Source organism: Geotrypetes seraphini, chromosome 4 (assembly GCF_902459505.1).
Source record: "Geotrypetes seraphini chromosome 4, aGeoSer1.1, whole genome shotgun sequence".
NCBI lineage: Eukaryota > Metazoa > Chordata > Amphibia > Gymnophiona > Dermophiidae > Geotrypetes > Geotrypetes seraphini.
Window position 1 is genome coordinate 45,867,800 of NC_047087.1, and position 25,823 is coordinate 45,893,622.

A 25,823-nucleotide genomic window follows, 5' to 3' on the forward strand; every position below is an offset into this window, starting at 1 on the left:
CATCAAAAAAAGTGGCAGACGGATGGTTTTCTCACTCAAATCTCTATTTTTGAAATCCATTTTTAAGATGCTTTTCTATGCATGTCATCTGCAGAGTTGGAGGGGGTGTGTTGGAGGTGTGGTTTGGGAGGGACTTGGGTAGTCTTATGAATTGGACGTTTTCTGCAATAACAGAACATTGTAAAAATGTCCAGGGCAAAAAATATGACGTTTGAGGCTAAACCTTCGTCAATAACCATTACATGCCAAAAAGGTGCCCAACTTGACCTGATGACCTTTGGAGGGATTAGGACATGACCCCCCCTACTCCTCCAGTAGTCACTGACCCCCTCCCACCCCTCAAACATGTAAATGAAACAGTACATATCACCCTGTATGACAGCTGCAGATGCTATGGCTAGTCCTATTAGAGCAGCAAGCAGGTCCCTGGAGTAGCCCAGTGATTGGTGCAGTGGATTGCAGAGAAGGGACCCAGGCTCATATTCCAGTACTTTTGTAGTGGAAAGTGTGAGCCCTCCAAAACCCACAACCCACTATACCTTATGTATATGTGACACCTGCAGGCATAAGGGCTATTGTGGTGCACAGTTGGGTACAGTAGGTTTTTTGATGGGGTTTGGAAGGCTTTCCATACAACATATGGGGGTAATGGTGAGATTGTGTACCTGGGACCTTTTATAAGAAGTCCACTTCAGTGTTTCCTAGGGTGCCCCACCAGTGGCATAGTAAGGGGGGGCGGTCCGCCCTGGACACCCTTCCATCTCTCTGCCCCCCCCACTCCTTCCTGACCCCCCTGTCACATGTGCGCCCCCTTGTGTTCCTTCTCCCATACCACTTTAATTTTCCCAGCAAGAGCAGCATTACAAACTTGCTGCCCACGTCGGTGTCGGCTCTCTCTAACAAACTGGAGCAGGAAAAAAAATTATTTACAATGTCCAATGTGACACGGACAAGAGGACATGGATTGAAGCTAAGGGGGGAGGGGGGGACAAGTCCAGGACAAATATCAGGAAATACTGCTTCAGGCAACAAGTGGTGGACACCTGGAATGCTCTCCCAGAGGAGGTTATTGCAGAATCTACCGTTCTAGGATTTAAAAGCAAACTAGATGCACATCTCCTTACGAGAGGCATAGAGGGATATGAGTGACTAAAATTACGCCAGGTGTACACCTGGCTGGGCCTCTGCGTGTGCGGATCGCCGGACTTGATGGACCGAAGGTCTGATCCGGAGATGGCAGTTCTTATGTTCTTATCACTTCCAGTTCTCGCACCTAGGAAGTGATGTCAGAGGGAGAACCAACACGATGTGGGTTGCAAATTTGTAATGCTGCTCTCGCTGGGAAAATTACAAAGATATGGGGGAAGGGGTGCACATGTGGCAGGGGGTGCAGGAAGGAGCAGGAGGGGCGAAGAGGGCAGGGGAATGTACTGGAATATGAGCCTGGGTCCCTTCTCTGCAATCCACAGCACCAATCACTGGGCTAATCCAAGGACCTGCTTGCTGTTCTTCAGGGGAGGGGCGCCATTCACCCTCACTACGCCACTGTGCCCCTCTGTTCTTTTGGGATGTCTTATGGCTAGTCTGCTAAGTATGTTGGCCTCCTATACATATCAATGTCTTATTTTTGAGCATTTTTCCCTTGCATTTTTTTCTTTCTCAAAATGGTACTACAAGATAGATACACCGAGATCAAAAACATCCAGCAAAGGGCCATTGTCAAAACAAAAAGTTGAACGATTTTCTGGTTTGAAAATGGTTGTTTTCTCTAGTGCACTTTTAGACATTTTTCCCAAAATGTCTAAAATCAGATTTATACAACTGATAATTTTCTGGAATACAATCGTAATAGCTAATAAATATATGTCAAACACGTATTGTAGATAATAGTTAGTAGCAGGGAATCATTCAGGTCACATACACACGAATTGCTGACAAGACATACACTGTATGGGAAATCATAATATAACGGAGAAAAATAAACCTCAACAGTCCCAGCACCATTTTGAGAGGAGCCGGCTTCACTACTGTTTGGTTGTAAGAAGCGAGGAGACATCTGGATACTGCATAGATCCCCTGAAGTAGCCTTTCCAGGCGAAACAGAAAGTCTTTTCTGTCGGGACCAGGAGTTTAAAGCCTCTTTTGAAGTTCTACACCTTCTACACCTCAGATGAGTGTATTTTTCCTTGATTGTGACGTTTTGCTCCACGCCTCCACAACCGTCTACATAAGTGAAAATGAGCTGTAGCCCTCGCTATTAATTTAGTTAAGTTTGGGATTCTGGTCACCATTTTTCGGACACAAACAATACATTGAATTTTGTACACATTGCTGTTACTACAAAAAGCTCCTGAAAAATTTGATTCTGTATGAAAGGAAGTGATTGATTCATTGATTGATTTACATGTATACGGAGTTTTTTTTATGAACCCGTGATGATGTGCTTAGGTCTGGGCACTTGTGTAGTCCCAGCCTTCCACAATTGAGGTTTATTTTTCTCCGTTATATTATGATTTCCCATACAGTGTATGTCTTGTCAGCAATTCGTGTGTATGTGACCTGAATGATTCCCTGCTACTAACTATTATCTACAATACGTGTTTGACATAAAATCAGATTTAGATATCATATTGAAAATGCCTCTGGCCATCTTTTACATACATAAATGAAAGCCTAAAGTTTGGGCTGCATTGGAGAGGTCCACTGGTATAAATATACTTGTGTGCATACTATTGGAAGAGAAGTTTTAAGCTTGGGGAATTTACCCAGTTAAGTAGTACCTGGGCAAATTCATTTGAAAACTGTCCAAAGATAAGCTATTATATCCTCATAAAATTCCTATCAGTGTCGGAACACATAGTGCCCCGGGTCGCAGTAGAAACTTCTACCACAGTTTAGTAAAAGGGAAGTTATATCCTTTCAGAAGTACTAAAGAAAACTAAATATAATTTTCTTTTGCTTCTTCTGTGAAGCTTTTGCCACATGCAAAATTATACATTTAAACCTCGGACACATTGCCAATAAATCTCACTGTTTTGGACAGTCCACCCTTAGCATCTTTATTTTGTGCCAGAAGCAATGGAAGGTGAAAATGAGTTGCCCAGCTTCTCACTTATTGGCTCACTGTGCAGGTCTGCTAAGTCGTCCAGCTCCAGGAGGATGTTTTGGTCAGTCCAGTTTTGAACTGATGTTGCAGTTCAAGTTCAATGTGTTGCTTGTAGTCCCCGATTATACTCATTGAAATCAGCGGTGCAGGTTTCAGAGTACAACAGGATAGAATTGTCAGAAATCTGAGACCAACCTAAAATTTCTCTCATGGAGCTGGCCAATCAGATAGCTCTCCAGCTCTAACCATTAAGACACTCCTTCCAAAGCATGTGCTTATTTTGTCCCCATGCCAGCACCTATACAGCTAGGCTGTGCTACTTCTAGAAAGGTGAAACGTGTGTAGTGTGGTGTGGTATGATGTGTGGAGTGTGTGTGCACGTGCACTGTGCTGTATGAATGTGTGCTGTGTGTGATGTACGTATGTCTGTGGTATGGTGTGTGTGTATGTCTGTGGTGTGGTTGTGTGCGTGCATGTGTATGTTTCTCTACAGAAGTATGGGCTTTACAGTAACCGAATACAAACAAAGCAAATTAGAGCGAGTGATATTCCCTCTGCCAGTTTTAATTGTTAATAATTTTTTTGAAGACCTGCCTTTACTCTAATTCATGCTGTTACAATGTACAGATCTCAAATATTTTAGTTGCATGTAGCTGGACAAGCTAATTATGTATAATTGCCTCCATGTCATGCCAAGCTTTCTGTTCTAGATATCTATCTTTTTTTCCATTGATGTTATCTCATAGATTCCCTATAAATCTAATTTAATCCTTTAATTTGTTTCAGGAGAAAAAAAAAAATCTTACAGACTAATTTCAGCCAAGAGCAAACCCAATGGATATTGACAACTTCTTGGTGTGCATTGTTACTCTGAAAGTTAGCATACACACTAGCATGCTACTGATATACTCGTATTTTTTTTTTTTTCTGAAAAGCAAACAAAACATAAAAACATTAGAATAGCCTTACTGTGTCAGACCAATGGTCAATCTAGCCCCGTATCCTATTTCCACAGATGCCAATCCAGGTCACAAGTACCGGGCAGAAATTCAAATAATAGCACAATCTCGAAAAAGGGACCTAAGGACGATTCATAATATTGTCATTTGATAATTCTTGGAATGGCCCATTGAAAGTTATCACAGCTAGCGAGGAAATCAGCTTTTTAATGAGGGGCGGGGGTAAGGGGAGCAAAAGAATAATGTGAATTCAAGAAATATCACTCTGTACTTTAACTTTAGGCCAAATCCTTTCTTCCTTTCCAATTTTCTATGATTGATTAGCCCCCTTCCTATAGCAGTCTGCCTGGAAGAGTTCAATCAATTAATTAGTTAAATAACGAAAGCAGTGCTAGCATTTCTCTGTGGATGACTAGACCAAAGGCCTACCATCGACATGAATAAACATCCACATTTTATGCTTGGTTGAAATCAGTTGTATCAAAGTCTTCCAGGGGTGCTTTACAGCTTGCAAGGCAAACAAGCCCCTTAACCAGCATAATAGTAATAGTTGTCAGATGTCAGACCTCTCTGGAGGCAGGATTTCCTTTCTATAAGGTCACAGCTGTTATTAGAATCTGCTCAGGATTAGCTTAGAAAGCAAAGTAAAGAAGAATAAGAAAAAAAAAAAGGCAACGGCAGGCTGTGTCAAGAAAAGTTCATAGGCACTGCAGTGGGAATGGGATCACTTAGGGGGCAATTCCATAATTTGGCACCTCAGTGTCAAGCGCTGAGCACCAGTTCTGTAATGGCATCTTGGCACCAAGATTCTATCATAGAATCCTAGTGCAAGTCAGTATTGACACAATTACATTTAGACACAGCCACTTAGGTCAGGCCTATGACTGGCATAAGTTGATGGTGGGCAATGCATGCTTCAGACAATGTGCACAACGTATAGTATTCTAAAATGATGCATGTGGCACCATGCCCATTGCCTGACCATGCTTCACTGGATTTCTGACAGCTGTATCAAACTGCACCAAGAGGTCCTTTTACCAAGCTGCAGCAAAACTGGCCTTAGGCCCTTATGTAGGTTTCTCCTAGTGCTAAGACCATTTTTACTTCAGATGCATGGGCATTAAAAAATTTACTACTTAGATTTCTTAATTAGTATGTTCAACTTACAACTTCAAAATCTATCCAAGGATATATATACATAAATCTTAGAACACAAACAAATATCCTCTTCATATATTGTCTAATTTCAAGAAAACCTGGGATAGGAATGTGGGATCTCTTAGAGGAAGAGATAATGGTTACTACGGATGGGCAGACTGGATGGGCCATTTGGCCTTTATCTGCCATCATGTTTCTATGTTTCATTCTATAAAGTTTTTATGGCTCATCAGAAGTGAAATTCTCAAGGCCTTATTCTAGGTTATCATCTCAGATTAGTCAATCCATTCATTGACATTTGGCATATTTTGCAAGTTTTATGAGTATTTTCAAGAACACCCTATTATGGTCCATACTAGAGGGAAGAATATTGATGAATGGATAAGTTTACAGGTCATAAGAAAGCTAGGGTTCCTGCTAGCCAGCCGGTGCACGGAGCAGGAGCGATCTTCCTGCCCTCCTGCTCCATTCAAGGCCATTCAATATCTGCCCCCATTAAAAAAAATAATAAACACAAGGGCTCACACTGCAGGAAAGGCGGCAGAGAGCAGGAAAGTCAGGACGGGTTAAAAGGCCTAGTATTCATGTGTGCTGTCTGAGGTTTCTTTTCTGATTGCCCCTCCCCTCTCTTCCTGCAAAACACCACGATGCAGAAAAAGGGGAGGGGTGCAATAAATACGGCCAAGTGCAGAGTGATTTGGTCAAAGCAGTTGCCAGTCATCCACTTTTTTTTTTTAATTCCCCTCCCCACTTGCAAATATGTTCCCTGCTATAGTTGACTCCAGTTCATAAGTGTCTTCCTTGCACAGAGAGAGCATGCGCAGACCATTGAAAGGCAAAGAGATAGTCTTTGCATGCATCAGGATCGCTATCCAGCAATCCATGTCGTCGGTGGGGGGCGTTCCTCCGATCGTCCCCATTTGAATACAGGCCCGTTGTGAATCAGTCGGCCTGCGTCGGATCGGACATAGAGCAGAGTGAATCAGGAAGGTTAGTGAATCTAGCCCTTAGTGCCTAAAAATAGGCTGCCCTTTACAGAATTACCCTGTCTGTGTGTCTCCCGTACATACAGCACTACGGTTCATACCATTTCTGACCAGCACCAGTCATTGGGGTTTCAGCTGCTCTTGCCAAGAAATTAATTGTTCAGTTGAGCACTGTGGGCATAGCAGCTACTGTTCCTAATTTGTTGGGCTTTAATTTGTAACTACCAAATTCATTCTACTCATGGCTCAAGAAGTGCTTTACACTGTGGCACTAGAAGTGAAAATGTCTATGTTTATTTAAAACTTGCTTTATCACCTTTTCTTAAAAAAAAAAAAAAAGAAAGATAAGGGTCAAAGCAGTGTACATAAAACTGAAAATGTATTAAACTATGTTTCTGGCCTGCTGACATCTGCTTTTCTCCATAACTATGTTCCTACAACATTGTTCTACTGTGCATCAAAGGAGGAAGGGATGTAGGCCCCCTGATTCTATAAACTTGTGTGCCCAAATGTATGCCTAGTACGCAAAATTGTGTACATAACTTGTAGAAGTGCACATTAGTTTAATAATTAGCTGTTAATTGGCATTAACAGTCAATTATTGGTTAAATTGGTGCTAATTGGTACCAATTAGCTTTTACATTATTCTAGAAGTTGCACATGCTGATTCCATCATTCTCAACTAGGGGAACGTGGATGGGGGGGGGGGGGACATAGGCAAGTCAGAGACATGCTTAAGAGTTAAATGCGTAGGCTGTAGAATACAAGGAATTACAGACCTAACTGCTATCATTGGCGGTTCAGAGAACAAAGGGGTCCTGCTCAAAGAGCTCCATGGACCCTTGAAAGAACCCCACCCTGAACCACCATTGAACACAGTATAGGAGGGGTAGGAGAGGGGCATTGAATTCTGGGGGGGGGAGGTCTTGAGTCAGAGGGGGCCCTATTCTAGTGCAGTGTTTTTCAACCTTTTTACACCTATGGACCGTCAGAAATAAAATAATTATTCTGTGGACCAGCATCGGTCCGTGGACCGGCGGTTGAAGAACACGGGGCTAAGTCGTGGGCCAGACCCTGCCCATCTCTACCCAATCTCCACCCCAGACCCCGCCCCCATAATAGTACTAATTGCACCTTGCACGTCCCGTGCCTCATCTGGAAGCTTTCCCTCTGACGTTGCAACGTCAGAGAGAAGGCTTCCAGTTCAGGCGCAGGATGCCCTTAGGAGCTACTGCCCATGGCTTTGTGCACTGAATCAGTTAGGAAGAGGGAGCTGGCTTGAAGATAACGCCGCATCGATCGCACCGTGGACTCGCGGTTGAAGAACACTGTTTTGGGCCTGATGCACGTGCTGGCCCTGTGGACCGGCAGGAAATTTCTGTGGACCGGCACTGGTCCATGGACCGGTGGTTGAAGAATACTGTTCTAGTGGATCATGAGCTTCAGGCTGCGGCTTTGTGGCCCGATGCTACTGGGCCACAGGAATAACATAGCTTGAGAGGTGGCTCGCAAGCAGTGTTATTCCTATGAGATGGTAGTCAGAAATCTGCAGTACTGGGATACTTACTGCAGGTTGCTGAATCCCATGGGTTATCAAGGTGTGGTAAAGGGCCTTTACCTCACCTTGATGAATTCCTTCCCCACCCACACACCCACACCCTAGTGCACTTCATTCCGGCATCTAAATATTGGGACACTCTCTTAAATCTCCCTCAATTCTGGTCATTAGTAGTGGACCACGTGCAATGTCTTGATCTTTTTGGATTGGTGATATATCACAGACATAGGTAAAGCACTGGTAGAACATAAAAACGTGCTTGGTGGAATTTTTGGGGGGTTTTTGCCGATGAAGAGCTTCCACAAAGCCCAGTTTGAATCCTGGTGTCCAATGTAGCTTCAGTATGCTAACTTGCAGCCTGTGTGGTCCATTTACATTTGACAGCTGTTTATGGCTGAGTTTTTCCATCCACTGATTTAACAGCAGCAGCAGCAATCAAGATGTTTGTCTTAGCTTGTTTGTAGGTAATTACTTTGAGACAAAATTGTTAATGCTCAAGCTAAATTGACTCCCTAAACACTTCCAGAAATCTAAGACCTACAGGTCATGACATGGATTCTTAATTACATTTTAAAAGATGTGGAGGGGAATTTTAAAACAGGGTGTCTATGTGTCTTTATAAAACTACCCTTGGGAGCATAAGCACGCATGTTTACACCTGCTGCAAAGTGTGTTCATTTATTTTATATATTTAATTATTTGCACTTATATACCATTTTTCTGATCAAAATAGATCATTCAAAGTGGTTCATATAAAACAATTCATATAAAACAATAAGAGGAAGAAATAAAGGGCTCCTTTTACTAAGGTGCACTAGCGTTTTTAGCGCACGCAGGATATTACCGTGCGCTACATGGCTAGAACTAACGCCAGCTCAATGCTGGCGTTAAGGTCTAGCGCGCGCGGCAATTCAGCACATGCTATTCTGCGCGTTAATGCCCTGACGCAGCTTAGTAAAAGGAGCCCAAAATGTGAAAGTTAAAGAAAGGAACTAGTGAAAAAAACAAAATCACCAGCCATAGTCAACTCACTACAATCTAACATTCTAAAAGTCTAATGCTGGAAAAAATAGGCACCTAGGCCCAGATTTTATAAAGTATATACATGGAGGGGCATTTTCAATAAGATATCTAAGTCAGCACGGAGAGTGTGGGGATTTGATCTTTATGGGGACTATCCTTGATACAGCTAATAGTGAATTCACGTCAGAGTCCCTTCCTGCTGCCTAAGATAAGTCTGCTGTAGGCATTATTGAGTTCTTCATAGAAATGAAATAATTATGACCAATGAGGAGACTCGCTACAGTAACTCAAACTTTACATGAAATAGACAATTTGAGTGTAGTCGCTGAGGTCATTATATACTGAGTTATGGATATGAGTATGTTTAAGATAAATGAAGTTGCATTGAAATGCTATTGGAAAATTAATTATTTATTTATTCATATTTAATTGAAAGAAGTGATTATATGCGTGTGGCTCAAATTTTGGACTGATTTGATGATATTGCTTCACTCTTAAATTGATATTTACTACTGGCCTTTAAGTGTGTAAGTCCAACTTTGGACATGTCCTGCAAAATGTCCAAATATCAGGCGGTAGAAATGGCCATTTGAAGACCAGCAAGATATCTTTTTTTTTTTTTCAAAAATGGCCCAGCTAGATGTTATGTCCAGTTAGACTTCTAATAATTTTTGCAATTATTGAAAAAAACTTCCAAATTAAAAATATCCCAAACAAGCCATTTGCATGTAAGATAGGCCAAACAGACATGCTAGCAGAGCAAAGGTCACTGCTGGGAATTCACATTAAGGGTGCCATATACACATCTCACCATAACCCCTATACATTATATGGTGAGCCCTCCAAAACTCCCCCAAAACCTACTATACCCACTTGTCTACCACCCCAATACCCTTATGCCTGCAGCAGCAGGTGTCTATATGGCAGTACAGTGGGTTTATAGTGGGTTTTGGTGAGCTCACACTATCCACCAAATGTGTACTAGTTAGGGTGACTTATGGGCCTGAGTCCCCTTCTCTGTAGTCCACTGCACTTCCCACCAGGCTACTCCAGAGACCTACTTGCAGCTCTACTAGCACTGCCATAGTATTGGGGGTGGGAGGGGGGTCAGTGACCACTGGAGGAGTGTGTGTGATTCATATTTTCATCCATCCAGTGGTCATCTGGTCAGTTTGGGTACCTTTTTGACCCTTGATTTAAAAGTAGGTCTAGCCCAAAATGTCCAAATTGTATTCTGGATGTGTTGTAAAATGTTCGATTATCACTGTAAAATGTCCAAGGGCTAAGACCACCCTAATCCCGCCCAAAACACACCTCTAACATGCCCCCTTAAGATTTAGATGCACTGGAGACAAAACAATCAGAAATACGTCTAGAAATTCAGTTTTGAAAATGCCCACTTGGATGTTTTGACTAGTAAGACATCCAAGTGCCAATTTATGCCGTCTTTTAGACGATTATCTTTTTTTTTTGGTTTTTTTAAATGAGCTCCATAAGTGCCAGACCATTGAGCAGTCTCTTTCATTAAGTCCAGAAAGAGCTGTGTTTAGCATCCACAGTCATTTTGAAAAGTTGGCACCTCTGGCCCCTACTCTGCTTTTTTCTATCCTCAGAAACATATATTATGTAAAAGTAGGTGTGCCTACATTTTCACAAGTATACTTCCTGGACAGTTTTCCTGGACTCGTAAAAAAGCTGTTCTAAAACATTAATCTATCTTGGTCTTTCTGATTCTACAATCAGACCCCTTCAATTTGTGCAGAACACAGAAGCAAGTCTATTGACAGGTGCAGAACATAAATTCAATATTCCAATCCTGCAAGACTTACATTGGATGCCAGTTCCCATTCATGTTCATTTCAAAATCCTTGTGTTGATATACAAGGCCCATCCATCAGCTTTGCTATTCTATCATACGTTAGTATTAATGAAAATCTACAGAGTGTCTAGGTGCTTTAGGAAAGACTCACTTTTCTGAAACACACAGGATCAGATAAGTGGAATTATCCCAGGACAAGCAGGCAGCATATTCTTAACGCATGGGTGACGTCACCGACGGAGCCCCGGTACGGACACTTTTAACTAGAAAGTTCTAGTTGGCCGCACCGCGCATGCGCGAGTGCCTTCCCGCTCGACGGAGGAGAGCGTGGTCCCCAGTTTCTTCGTTTCCGCGGAGCGAAGAAGACGCATGTTTTTTCAACATGCTACGCTTAAAAAGCGCACATTAAAAAATAGGCAGATCCAGCAAAATATTCTGTTCGGTACCGGATCTGCCATGGAACCTGCCGCGACGTCGACAGCACCTCAAAAGTCGGCACTGACGACGTCGACGCCACCGGATCATTCTTCGGGGTCGCTGGGCCCAGGTAAGCCGGCTAAGAAGCCTTCCACTTCCCTAGAACGCCCTCCTGCCACGGTCGCGACGCCGACCCTTCCGGCACCGCACCGACCCCGTAAAGGCTCCGCTCCGATATCGGTGAGTGCCTCGTCATTGGCCTCCTCATCGCCGGAGCGTAGAGCGGCACCTATGGTACCGAAGAAGAAAAAAGCGGTACCGGTGCCCCCCTTGGATGACCGCATCGTGGCCATACTCCAATCCCAATTACAGGAGCAGCTGCAGCAACAACTACAACAACTGTTGCCGGCGTTGCTGGCCCCGCACCTTCCGGTACAGGACCGGTCTGAGCCTCGCACTGTCCCATCGGTGTCGACCCCCTCGGTACCGATTAATACTTCCATGCCGGTGCTCTCGGCTGAACCACCTACAGTGCATACCCGTGCTGCTGCCAACCCTTCCCGGTCCCAGGAACGACACCGGTCTTCCTCTCCCGGTACCGCCTCGGTGCGCTCGGGCAAGTCTCTCTCAAAGACCCGCCATACCGAGCCTTCCACACCGATGTCCACACGTGCACACCCCGACGTTAGGGACCCGAACTTATGGGAAGACTCCTCGCACGGTACCGAGGAGGACGCTTCGTCGACCGACGAAGAACCCTCCATGGCTGACACCGTTTCAAAACCGGAACAGTCCTCTTTCTCCAAATTCCTTAGGGAGATGTTAGCAGCTCTTTCTATCCCCTTAGAGTCCGACTCTAAAAAGTCTCAGGCTTTTCTCGATGCCCTAGACTTTGAGCAACCTCCCAAGGAATTTCTGAAGTTGCCTGTCCACGACATCTTACGGGAAACTTTTTATAAAAACTGGGAGACTCCCCTCACTGTTCCCGGGGCCCCTCGCAAACTGGATAGCTTGTACTGGGTCATTCCAATCCCAGGGTTTGACAAGCCTCAATTACCCCACGAATCTCTCCTGGTGGAGTCCACCTTGAAGAAATCTCAGGGTTCCAGTATCTATGCCTCCACCCCTCCTGGCAGAGAGGGAAAAACTATGGATAAGTTTGGTAAGCGCCTTTTCCAAAATGCAATGTTAGCCAATAGAGCAAACAATTACACCTTCCACTTCTCCTTCTATATGAAGTATCTGGTGCAACAACTCTCCTCCTTACAAAAATAACTTCCTGAACGTAAGGTCCCCCTCTTCCAGCAGCAAATTTCCAGCCTACTCCAACTCAGGAAGTTCATGGTTCGCTCCATTTATGACTCGTTTGAGCTGACCTCTCGAGCATCTGCCATGGCTGTTGCTATGCGCCGTTTGGCCTGGCTGAGAGTCTCTGACCTTGACATTAACCACCAAGACCGCCTGGCTAACGCACCTTGTCTTGGTGACGAACTCTTCAGGGAGTCCCTGGACTCGACAACCCAGAAACTCTCAGCGCACGAGACCAGGTGGGATACTCTGGTCAAACCTAAAAAGAAGACTCCACCTGCTCGCCCCTACAGACAGCAGTCTTCCTACCAGCGCAGGTTCTCGGCCAGACCTCTCAACCCGCCTCAACAGCAGTCTCACCGTCCTTGTCACCAGCATCAACCTCAGGCTCGGTCCCAGTCTCATCAACCTGCCAAGCCTCTTCCTCCATCAAAACCATCTCAACCCTTTTGACTCTTTTCTCCAGGGCATAGCCAGTCTCCCACCATTGCTACCTCTTCCTCAGCCTATCGGAGGACGCCTCCATCTCTTCCTCAGCCGTTGGGAGGTCATCACTTCGGACCAGTGGGTCCTCAACATCATTCGCCACGGCTACTCTCTCAACTTCCAGACTCTTCCACCAGACAATCCTCCCATAGAGTCTGTTTCTCACTCCTCCCAATCCCTCCTCCTCCTGAGGGAGGTCCAATCCCTCCTTCTTCTCAATGCCATCGAAGAGGTGCCTTCGGACCAAAGAGGTCAGGGATTCTACTCCCGATACTTCCTGGTTCCCAAGAAGACAGGAGACCTTCATCCCATCCTCGATCTCCGGGACCTCAACAAATGTCTGGTCAAGGAAAAGTTCAGAATGCTCTCCCTTGCCACGCTTTACCCTCTCCCAACACGACTGGCTATGTTCCCTAGACCTCAAAGAGGCCTACACTCACATTCCAATCAATCCGACTTCACGTCGCTACCTACGGTTTCAGATCCAGCACCATCACTATCAGTACAAAGTGCTACCCTTTGGCCTCGCATCATCGCCCAGGGTGTTCACCAAGTGCCTTATTGTGGTAGCGGCTTTCCTCAGGTCTCACAACCTCCAGGTGTTCCCCTACTTGGACGATTGGTTGGTGAAAGCACCTACGTCTCCGCTTGTGCTACAAGCCACTCAACACACCATCTCTTTCCTCCATCTCCTAGGGTTCGAGATCAACTACCCCAAGTCGCACCTGCTTCCCACACAGCGACTTCAGTTCATTGGTGCAGTTCTCGACACCACTCTGATGAGGGCGTTTCTTCCCTCCGACCGACAACGGACCCTGCTCCACCTCTGTCGTCAGGTGCTCCTTCATCATTCCATCCCAGCTCGGCAGATGATGGTCCTCCTGGGCCATATGGCCTCGACGGTCCATGTGCTTCCTCTGGCGCGACTCCACCTCAGGACACCTCAATGGACTCTGGCCGACCAATGGTCACAGACCACGGATCCTCTTTCTCTGTGACATCGTCTCTTCAGCGATCTCTTCAATGGTGGTTGAACTCCTCCAATCTTTCCAGGGGTCTACTCTTTCATCTACCCCCTCACTCCATGATCATAACCACGGATGCTTCCCCCTATGCATGGGGAGCTCACATGGGAGATCTTCGCACCCAAGGACTCTGGACCCCTCAGGACCATCAACATCATATCAATTTCCTAGAACTCAGAGCCATGTTCTATGCTCTCAAGGCCTTCCAGCACCTTCTCTACCCTCAGGTTCTCCTCCTGTGCACAGACAACCAGGTCGCCATGTACTACATAAACAAGCAAGGCGGCACCGGATCACCCCTCCTCTGTCAGGAGGCCATCCGCATCTGGACCTGGGCCACGGGCCACAGTCTCTTCCTCAAGGCTGTCTACATCCAGGGCGAACAGAACTCCCTGGCCGACAATCTCAGCCGTGTCCTTCAACCTCACGAGTGGACGCTGGATCCTCCCACACTCCGCTCCATCTTTGCTCGGTGGGGCACTCCTCAGGGGGACCTCTTTGCAGCTCCTCACAACCATCAGCTGCCCCACTTCTGTTCCAGACTCTTCTCCCTGCATCGTCTGGCCCCGGATGCATTCCTGCTCAACTGGACGGATCGGTTCCTCTATGCCTTTCCTCCACTGCCTCTGATGTTGCGGACGTTATTCAAACTCTGCAGGGACAGAGCCACCATGATTTTCATCGCCCCTCGGTGGCCTCGTCAACACTGGTTCTCCCTCCTGCTCCAGCTCAGCTCCAGAGAACCCATTCCTCTTCCTGTGTTTCCTACTCTACTTACACAGCAGCATCACTCTCTACTGCATCCCAATCTGTCCTCGCTCCACCTGACAGCTTGGTTTCTCTCGGGCTGACCTCTCCAGAGAATCTGTCTCAGCCTGTCCGTCGCATTCTGGATGCCTCCAGGAAACCGGCCACCCTCCAATGTTACCATCAGAAGTGGACCCGGTTCTCCTCTTGGTGTCTCCTACATCACCACGATCCCACCTCTTTAGCGGTGGAAACTGTACTGGACTATTTGCTCTCTCTGTCCGACGCTGGCCTCAAGTCCACCTCAATCAGAGTCCACCTCAGTGCCATCACGGCGTTTCATGAGCCTATCCTCGGAAAACCTCTCACGGTTCATCCCCTGGTTTCCCGATTCATGAGAGGCCTCTTCAATGTCAAACCACCTCTGAAGCCTCCTCCAGTCGTCTGGGACCTGAATGTGGTTTTATCTGCCCTCATGAAACCTCCTTTTGAGCCTCTTGCCACAACTTCGCTCAAATTTCTTACCTGGAAGGTGCTTTTCCTCATTGCCATCACCTCTGCCAGGAGGGTTAGTGAGCTGCATGCACTGGTTGCCGATCCACCTTTCACCGTTTTTCACCATGACAAGGTGGTTCTGCGTACCCATCCTAAATTCCTTCCCAAGGTGGTCTCGGACTTTCACCTCAACCAATCTATTGTGTTGCCTGTCTTTTTCCCTAAGCCCCATTCTCATCCTGGGGAACAGGCGTTGCACACACTGGACTGTAAGCATGCCCTTGCATACTACCTTGACCGTACCAGGGCTCACCGCTCGTCCTCTCAGCTCTTTTTGTCCTTCGACCCTAACCGTCTAGGTCGTCCTGTCTCTAAACGGATGCTTTCCAACTGGCTTGCTGCCTGCATTGCGTCCTGTTATGCTCGGGCCGGTCTTTCACTGGAAGGTGCTGTCACGGCCCACAGGGTCAGAGCTATGGCTGCTTCTGTGGCTTTCCTCCGTTCCACTCCCATCGAGGAAATCTGCAAGGCTGCCACTTGGTCCTCAGTTCACATGTTCACTACTCACTACTGTCTGGATACCTTCTCCAGACGGGATGGACACTTCGGCCAATCTGTGTTACATAATTTATTTTCCTAATGGCCAACCATCCCTCCTCCCTCTCTGTTAGCTTGGAGGTCACCCATGCGTTAAGAATATGCTGCCTGCTTGTCCTGGGATAAAGCACAGTTACTTACTGTAACAGGTGTTATCCAGGGACAGCAGGCAGATATTCTTACGACCCACCCTCCTCCCCGGGTTGGCTTCTTAGCTGGCTTATCTTAACTGGGGACCACGCTCTCCTCCGTCGAGCGGGAAGGCACTCGCGCATGCGCGGTGCGGCCAACTAGAACTTTCTAGTTAAAAGTGTCAAGTTTCAAGTTTTATTAATTTTAATATACCGACCATCAATTTAATATCTGGCCGGTTAACAATAAATTTAAAAGATAGAAAGACTTAAATAAAATAGGTGTATTAATAGTATAATGTGAACATAAATGACATTACAGGACAAACTGGAGAGTGAGGGGAGAGGGGAGAGGAGGGGAACAGTTACATATTTGAGAAGAAAAAGGAGATAGTGGGGTTTTGATAAGACATAAGGGGTGGGGTCGCTTTATCAAAGCGGTTTGTTGCTGGTAAGAAGAAGAGAAATAATGAGTCTAAACGTTAGCGAAAGCATCGCGGAATAGGAAAGTTTTTAGGCCTGTCTTAAATTTATCTAGTTGTTGTTCATCTAGTTGTAATCCGTACCGGGGCTCCGTCGGTGACGTCACCCATGCGTTAAGAATATCTGCCTGCTGTCCCTGGATAACACCTGTTACGGTAAGTAACTGTACTATCTCTTCCATTCCTGTTGTATATCGTGACAGGTACAGCAAATTGGGTAGGGGTAAAATGTGGACCTCACGGACCTGGCGGATCTAAACCTGCACGTCCTTAAAAATCCAAGGTCCGTGCAGCTTGTAGTTAGTTTCTGGCTCTGACAGACCTGGGTGACAATTTAGCTCTGACGGATCCATCTCAGCATAGGGAGGGAAAAGTATTAGGATCCATCAGCGCTACAATGTCATCGAGGTCTGTCAGAGCTAATTTACTGGGGCTGCAGGAAACCAGTTTTAAGGTTTAATTTTAGAGCCACTCCAGCACTAGCACTAGTCTCTGGTTCTGACAGACCTCAGTGACACTGTAGCGCTAACGGATCCTAATACTTTTCCCTCCCTATGCTGAGACGGATCTGTCAGAGCTAAATTGTCACCCAGGTCTGTCAGAGCCAGAAATTAACTACAAGCTGCATGGACCTCGGATTTTTAAGGACGTGCGGGTTTAGATCCGTGAGGTCCATGAGGTCCGTGTTTTACCCCTTCCCCAGCAAATTTTAGAAACTGGTTGAAAGCTTTTCTGTGTACCCAGGCTTTAGGTTTTAACACATTCAGTTTTTCTTATATTGCTTCATACATTGATGGCACAGCAATACCAGTGTTTTAGTGTTGCCTGTAGTGTAATGGGCTGTCTTTGGTTATTAGTTTTATTTTATAATTGTCTTTCTGCGTTTTTTGTGTTTGATGATTACTCATATCATTTATTTTGTTCCTATGTATTACTTTATATTTTATGTTGGATATTATATTTTTATGTTGCAGTCCGTGAAATAAATAATTATTTAAATAGATAGTTGTGTCATTATATTTAATATATTTATTAATTTTCAAATTAGACAACCAAGAATAACTTGTACAGAAAGCAAAATTAGTAATTCTACATAGAACAAGAAAATAATACAATAACATTGGAATCATTTATAACTACTATGCTCAAGTCCTCAAATTATGGGATCCAAGGTTTTTCTTAGCGAGAACAAAAAGAAAAGAATTGGACATAATGTACATTCTTATGCATAGATATGGCTATAGGGCTGATTGCAGGGATTAATCTATAATCTTAGGGTTTAAGGTTTAGGGCTTAAGATTTTTCTGCCTCCAAACGGGAAAGCGCCAAGAAAAAAGACAATTGACTAGACTCAAAGAAAACATATTTGACTGTACGGTGATGTACTATACACTTACAAGGGTGTTGCAAGTAAAAAGTAGCACCTAAAGATATAACACCTGGCTTCAACATAAGAAATTAACGGCGACGCTTTTGGGTCTCCCGTGATAAATCAGGGAATATCTGTATTTTAAAGCCCATAAATTCTTTCTGCCTATTTTTAAAGAATAATTTTAACAACCAAACTTTATCAATAGAAAGAGCTACTGATATAATCAAAGTACTTGATTCTGCTGCCTCTTTATCAGATTTCTCCAATAACTCCGATACATTCAATGATCCTTGGTCCGAAGACCTTTTTAGAGATTGATTCTTGTTAGGTAGGTAATAAACTTGTGATAAATGGGGTATTGAATCTTCCGATACCTCAAAACTTCAAGGAGATGTATTTCCCTAGGTGTTACCAACATTAACCTAGGGAAATTAATTAACCTGAAGTTATTGTATCTGGAGTTGTTTTCCATCTTTCTCCTAAGACTGATGTTATCGATGAACATCTTGAAAGAAACGAGCTTCTGATAACCAACCAACATGGTTTATGCAAGGGGAGATCATGCCTAACAAACTTATTGCACTTCTTCGAAGGAATTAACAAATGGATGGACAGAGGAGACCCCCCATAGACATCATATATCTAGATTTCCAAAAAGCCTTTGACAAGGTACCCCATGAACGTCTACTTCGGAAACTGAAGAACCATGGGGTGGAAGGTGACGTACATAGATGGATCAGAAACTGATTGGCGGGCAGGAAACAGAGGGTAGGAGTAAAGGGCCACTACTCGGACTGGAGGAGGGTCACGAGTAATGTCCCGCAGGGCTTGGTGCTCGGGCCGCTGCTATTTAATATATTCAGAAATGATCTAAAAACAGGGACAAAATGTGAGATAATAAAATTTGCGGACGACACCAAACTATTTAGTGGAGCTCAGACTAAAGAGGACTGTTAAGAATTGCAAAGGGATTTGAACAAACTAGGGGAATGGGCGACGAGATGGCAGATGAAGTTCAACGTTGAGAAATGTAAAGTATTACATGTGGGAAGCAGAAACCCGAGGTACAACTATATGATGGGAGGAATGTTATTGAATGAGAGTACCCAAGAAAGGGACTTGGGGATAATGGTGGACATGACAATGAAGCCGACGGCATAGTGCGCAACGGTTGCTAAGAGAGCGAATAGAATGTAGGTATAATCAAGAAGGGTATTACAACCAGAAGTTATCCTACCGTTGTATTGGGCAATGGTGCATCCGCATCTGGAGTACTGCGTCCAATATTGGTCGCCGCACCTTAAGAAGGACATGGCGTTACTCGAGAGGGTTCAGAGGAGAGCGACGCGTCTGATAAAGGGGATGGAAAACCTTTCATATGCTGAGAGACTGGAGAAATTGGGTCTCTTTTCCCTGGAGAAAAGGAGACTTAGAGGGGATATGATAGGACTTACAAGATCATGAAGGGCATAGAGAAAGTAGAGAGGGACAGATTCTTCAAACTTTCGAATACTAAAAGAACAAGAGGGCATTCAGAAAAGTTGAAAGGGGACAGATTCAAAATGAATGCTAGGAAGTTCTTCTTTACCCAACGTGTGGTGGACACTTGGAATGCGCTTCCAGAGGGCATAATAGGGCAGAGTACGGTACTGGGGTTCAAGAAAGGATTAGACAATTTCCTGCTGGAAAAGGGGATAGAGGGGTATAGATAGAGGATTACTGCACAGGTCCTGGACCTCTTGGGCCACCGCGTGAGAGGACTGCTGGGCACGATGGACCTCAGGTCTGACCCAGCGGAGGCATTGCTTATGTTCTTATGTTCTTATTAAAGTTTCCTGTAATTGTCTAGATGATTTTATTTCCTGTTCAAGCTTCTGAACAGAAGAATTAGAAGCAGTCATTTCATTTTTCAAATCTTTAAGTTCAGTAATGTGTTGAAGCAATTCCCATCAATTAGCTGGAAGTTTGGGCTTATGGTCTTCACTAGGCCGGCCATCAGGTCCCATAGTGAGTCCAGGGTTACCTCTGAAGGTTTTTCCAAAGAAATTAAAGAAATAGTAGTGTCATAGTGCTCACCATTCTGTTGAATTTCTTGTCGCTGTCCCTGTAGACTTACTCGCCTCTCCATAGTTGAATTCCTCTCAAATTCTTCAAAAGGGCTCATGTTAATATGAGCTCCTAACAGCAGGCTCTCCGATGGACTGCTTGCCTCCGGGGTTTCCGTGCCCTTTGGAGAGCTGCTTGTCTGAGGCTGCGGGGGCAGCGCCCTGACGTCGGGGCTCAATGTTGTTTCCAGTCCCTGAGGAACTACCGCGGTCTCACTCGTTCCGTGGGTCCTCTGCGGACTTCTCTCCGATGCTAAAAATGCTCCTTGCATCCATCTGAGGAGCTCTTCAATGTTGCCGGCTGTGGGGGTACCAGTGTGTCGCGAGGCACCAGCAGCACTTCGACCCCTCTGTTTAGGCATCAGGTAAGTGGATAAGTATTCAGGAACAAGAATGATTTGAAGAGACAACCCTCCAAACGGTTCCTCAGCGTGTCTAGCCTGACGCCATCTTGGATCGCCTTCCCCTAGTTGTGTCATTATATGGTAATGGATACTGAGTGTAGGATAAAATCCCAGTCAAAAGAGGATAGGAAAAGTCTTGCAAGTAAAGATTTCAAAAAGAGAAATGGCCCCGAAGCCCATAGAGATTTAAAGAGCTTTGGGGCTGTTGCCGCGCAGCAGCTGCTAGCACGGCTTTGTAAAATAGACCATAAAAAAAAAGTCTAAAAAGTGTCCTAAATGGCTACTTGGACGATCAAAAAGCCTGATCGTCCAAGTACCCATAACCAAAGCTGGTTTTTAGACATATCTAAAAACAGCTTAGGCCTTTCCCCTGCCTCTAGATGCACAGAGAGAAAAGAGGTGTGTTTAGAGGAGGGGAAAGGGCAGGAGGTGGGCCGACCTACACCTAGGCATACAACAGGTATAACCAAAACATTTACAAGTTGCCTAGTCGGCACTTAGACCTTTTTGACTTAGACGTAGTCAAACCAGGTCTAAGTGCCGAAAAAGGGGCCGCTGAGCAGATGGCCGCTGGCACCATCAGTTCAGCGTCCCAGCAAACTACCCACCGCAACCATCACAGCAGGAGAATTGTCCCTTTATATTCCCTCCCTCTTTCCTTCCTATGTCCTTAGTGCCCCCGGTGCCTCCTTGCCATGTCTTTAGTGCCTCCAGTACCTCCTTCCCATGTCCTTAGTGCCCCCAGTGCTTCCTTCCCATGTCTTTAGTTCCCCCAGTGCCTCCTTCCCATGTCTTTAGTGCCCCCAGTGCCTCCTTCCCATGTCCTTAGTGCCCCTTCCTGTCTTTAGTGCCCCCGGTGCCTCCTTCATATCTCTTTAGTACCCCCAGTGCCTCCTTCATATGTCCCTCTCACTGCCTTCCACACTTTGTCCCACCCCCACCCCTGAAGCCAGCCTGCCTGCCTGTCTACCTCTCTCCCTCCCTCCCTGGCCAAAGATAGCCTGCTTGCCTGCCTACCTCCTTCCCTACCTGCTCCTCAAAAAAAAAAAAGCCTCCCTCCTTCCTTTCCCCTGCTCTTACCGCCCTGCCACTGCTGCTAAAGCCAACAGGAAGTCTTTTTTCCAACATCAATTCTGAGGTCGGAGAGGACATTCTGGGCCAGCCAGGCAGCGATTGGCTGGCCCAGAACGTCTTCTCCGACGTCAGAATTGATGTCGGAAAGAAGACTTCCTGTCGGCTTTAGCAGCAGCAGCAGCGCAGTAAGAGAAGGGGACCCGGGGAAAGGAAGGAGGGAGGGACAGGAAATGATCACCTGTCCCGTTGTCCCCGAGCACAGCTTCTTGCTGGCCCTGCACGGTCCGGCAGAAATTTCCTGCGGACCGACATCGGTCCGCGGACCGGCATTTGAAGAACAGTGGTTTACACTATCTATTTCAATGCAGTCATCCAGTATGTGTGTAAATGATGCTCTTACTGCCTTAAATCTTTCATCCTGATCAAGTGAACTGAGATATTCAGCTGAATTGGACTAGAAGATTCAAACGAGGAAAGTAGAGAGAATAAGAGAAGGTGCAAAACTGGTTCTGTATGCTGCTGTGTTTAAATGAACTCAATGGCTATGGCTTACTTCCAAGGTGCCCATTCAGTCTGTATATTTGTTGCAGTGATTTGACAAGAATCTATGAATTTTAAAATTCAACTTGATCTATTCACAGTGTGGGGACATGTTCTTTTGTTTTCCAGCTCAGCTAATTTCCTGTGATCTGATCTAACTCTGATATTTAGATTAAAAATAATAAGAACAAATTTCACAAACATGGTATGTCCTATATTAAAACTGGCCTTTTAAAAAAAATCACATCTATGGTACTTTAGTACCTGACTTGTATATTTATGCGACTATTGTTAGAAGTGACTAATTGGGTTTGATTAGCGTCATGATTAATATTCCGTCCATAATTTAACATGCTTCAATAAAATATCCTAAAGTAGTATAATGATTAGATTTCAGGAATATGTGTTTTGCAATTAAGTTGCTCTTGATTTTGATATGCAGATTAAGAAATAGTGGTCTCATTTTAAAAAAATGCCCTTATTAACTCAGCAGCATACTTGGAAGATTAGGTAAGAAATCCAAGATTTTCTTTTTTGCATGTGCTAGTTAAAATGTATTTCAATCAAGCCTGTGTGGGCAAATCAGATTTGATTAGTTTAAGCTCACAGTCATTCTATCTAAATGAATAATGTGTCACCTAACATTGCAAAAATTTGATTAATAGTTTATCAGTTAATTAAAAGTGAAGTTTCATTTTTCTTTTTTTAGGGAAAAAAGAGCAGGGTAGATATTTTGTGTTCATCATACATGCAAATTATTTTTGCTTCTATTTTATCTAGCTAGTGCCACACTGAGCTGAAAATGCAGTCCTTCCTCTTTTAATGGCATTAACTCTGCACAGCGCCCCCATCTCTTTCTTGGCCAGCAGAATGTCCCTCCCACCTACCTTCTCAGCATAACCAGTGCACCAGCACACTCCCTTTCTCTCTCCCATTGTCTCTCCAGCACTTCTTCCCCCCAAATGTCCAACAGCAACATGCTTTTCTCTCTCCCCACCCCCTGCTTAGCCACTGTTGGGCACTTAACTATGCCAAGTGAGCGAGTGAAAGGGTCCTTCCTCTCCTATCCTTACCCCTTGCTGCCACCAACCCTCCATTTCTTGCTTTTCTACCATTTCCTCTCCTTCCCCTTCCCCAGCATCCATTCTTGAGTCTTCCTCCTTCCTCAACTTTCACCCTTTCCCGACTCTCCTCCAGCACCTTCCTACCACATATTCCTTTCCTCCTCCCAGTATCTGCCCTACCTCTCTTCATTCCCTGAAGATCTGCCCTGTCTCTCCCCACTTCCTTAGAATCCTTTTTTTTCTGCCTATCTCTTAACATCGGCCCATTGTCTCTTACTTCTCTCTTCTTCTTTCCCCTTCCCTAGTATCCATCAATTATCCCTGCCTTGTTCTCTCCTTTTTCCCCTTTCCAAGCATCTGATCCTTGCTTCCTTCCCCTTCTTGCAACAGCTTCTTGCCTTCAGCAAGCTTGCAGCAGCAAGCTAGCAGCCCTCTTCTTGCCTGCAAGCCTTCTTCTTGTTTGCAAGTTTCTTGCAGCAGCAAGTTTGCAGCCCTCTTCTTGCCTGCAAGCCTTCTTCTTGCCTGCAGCAGCTTACTTCCTTTCCCTTCTTCTTATAGCATTTAGAATTTGCATGCCTGCCTCTCTCCCTTCCCCAAGTAAACCAAGCAACGAGGAGCTTGTGCCATGTCTTTTCACTCTACTACCTCCTGAATACCAGCACCACAAAATTACTCAAAATTTATTGTTGTGATGCATCACACAGTTATGTTGATCTCATGCATTATGATTTGGCATGTGTAAATGCTAGACTATAAACACAAATTTTGAACATGCTTACGGTACCAGTATTAAGAAGGAGATGGGGTGGTGGGAAGCCATGGTGCAGTCTCCTACCATTTTGTCTGGCACATTCTTTCACTTCTTTAGCTGGTGAACACAATTGATGATCGATAACCTCACTAATTTGCCCCATGGCACCTCACTCTCTTCAACTGGTTAAACCTACCAGAGACTTTTCCATTCTATGGACTTTCCTGCCAAAATTCAAATTGGTGGGCTGCCTTGTTCCCAATCAGGAAATGCTGAAAAAGGGGGGAGATGGGGGACACAGGGGAGCAATGCTGGAAAAGATGAGACATGAGGACACAGAAAGGCAATACTGTAAAAAGGGGGGGATGTTGGAAAAGGGAGTAGATGGAGATGGGGCAATGCTGAAAAAAAGAAGCAGATGAGGTGAATGCTGCAAAAAGGGGGAGATGGGGGCTCGGGGGGCAATGCTGTAAAAAGGTTATGGTAGAGGACACAGAGGGGCTATGCTGGAAAAGGAGAGAGATGGGACACAGAAGAGCAATGCTGGAAAAGGGAAGAGATGAAGTCACAGAAGGCAAATGCTGGCAAAGAGGTGAAATGGGGACACAGAAAGGGCAGACGCTGATCATGAGGAGAATAGGGACAGCAGAGACATAGAAGGGAGATGGACAGTACAAATAGGGATGCAGAGAGAAGAAGGATGATGGACCTGGAGCAAAAAGAAATGTCAAATGGTCAGAAAACCTGCAAAAACAGTAAAATAAAAAATGAGCAAAGCACAAAAGAGACACTGGGACCAAAATGAATGGAAAAATAAAACACTCAAACCACAAAGGTTTGAGTCCCTTATGAATATGTTAAAAAGGGATGGTCCCAGGACTGAGCCTTGCGGCACTCCGCTAGTCACCTCCGATGTCTCAGAGAGGGTGCCATTGACCACTACTTTCTGAAGTCTTCAACGATTGGCTGAGTGGAAGACTTCAGAAAGTGGTGGTCAATGGCACCCTCTCTGAGACATCGGAGGTGACTAGCGGAGTGCCGCAGGGCTCAGTCCTGGGACCATCCTTTTTTAACATATTCATAAGGGACTTGACCCGAGGGCTTCAGGGTAAAGTAGCGCTGTTCGCCGACGACGCCAAACTGTGTAATATAGTGGGTGGAAGCAATCCCACGGATGGTATGACGCAGGATCTGATCAAGTTGGAAAACTGGTCCACGACATGGCAGCTGGGCTTCAACGCTAATAAGTGTAAGGTCATGCATCTCGGCAGCAGAAATCCATGCAGAACATACACCTTGAATGGAGAAACACTAGCTAGGACTTCAGAAGAACGGGACTTGGGAGTGATCATCAGTGCAGACATGAAGGCTGCCAAACAAGTGGAGAAGGCCTCATCCAAGGCGAGGCAAATGATGGGATGTATCAATAGAAGCTTCGTCAGCTGCAAACCTGAAGTCATAATGCCACTGTTTAGAACCATGGTGAGACCTCATCTGGAGTACTGTGTGCAATTCTGGAGGCCACATTACCGTAAAGATGTGCTTCGAGCTGAGTCGGTCCAGCGAATGGCCACTAGGAAGGTCTCTGGACTCAAGGGTCTCTCATACGAGGAAAGACTGGGCAAATTGCAGCTCTACTCTCTAGAGGAGCGCAGGGAAAGGGGTGACATGATTGAGACTTTTAAGTACGTCACAGGTCGTGTCGAGGTGGAAAACGATATATTCCTTCCCAAGGGACCCTCAGTCACAAGGGGGCACCCGCTCAAACTCAGAGGAGGGAAATTTAGTGGTGACATCAGGAAATATTTCTTCACAGAGAGAGTGGTAGATCACTGGAACAAACTTCCGGTGCAGGTAATCAAGGCCACAAGCGTGCTCGACTTTAAGAATAAATGGGACATCCACATGGGATCCCTACATGGGTCAAGCAGCACTCAGACTTAATGGGGTGGGTCAGTAGAGTGGGCAGACTTGATGGGCTGTAGCCCTTTTCTGCCGTCACCTTTCTATGTTTCTATGTAAGGTAGAAAAAAGTATTTATTTTGAATTTATTGATTGGAATTTGTCAGCTTTTGAAAATATAGATCTCTGATATCTTACATTTCAGTTTCTGTTTCTATACGTGCAGATTCTGACTTTCTTGAGGTTTCCAGTTCAGTTTTATTGCATTCAATTTTCAGTGTTCCCTTTTTACATATTTGCTTAGGACCTTGCTT

At 45.2% G+C, this 25,823-nt stretch overlaps 1 long non-coding RNA gene across 2 annotated transcripts in view; it reads left to right on the plus strand.

Annotated features, from left to right (window-relative positions):
- LOC117359347 overlaps positions 1-25,823 on the plus strand; it is an 88,535-nt gene that overhangs the window by 21,442 nt on the left and 41,270 nt on the right. The window lies entirely within an intron of this gene.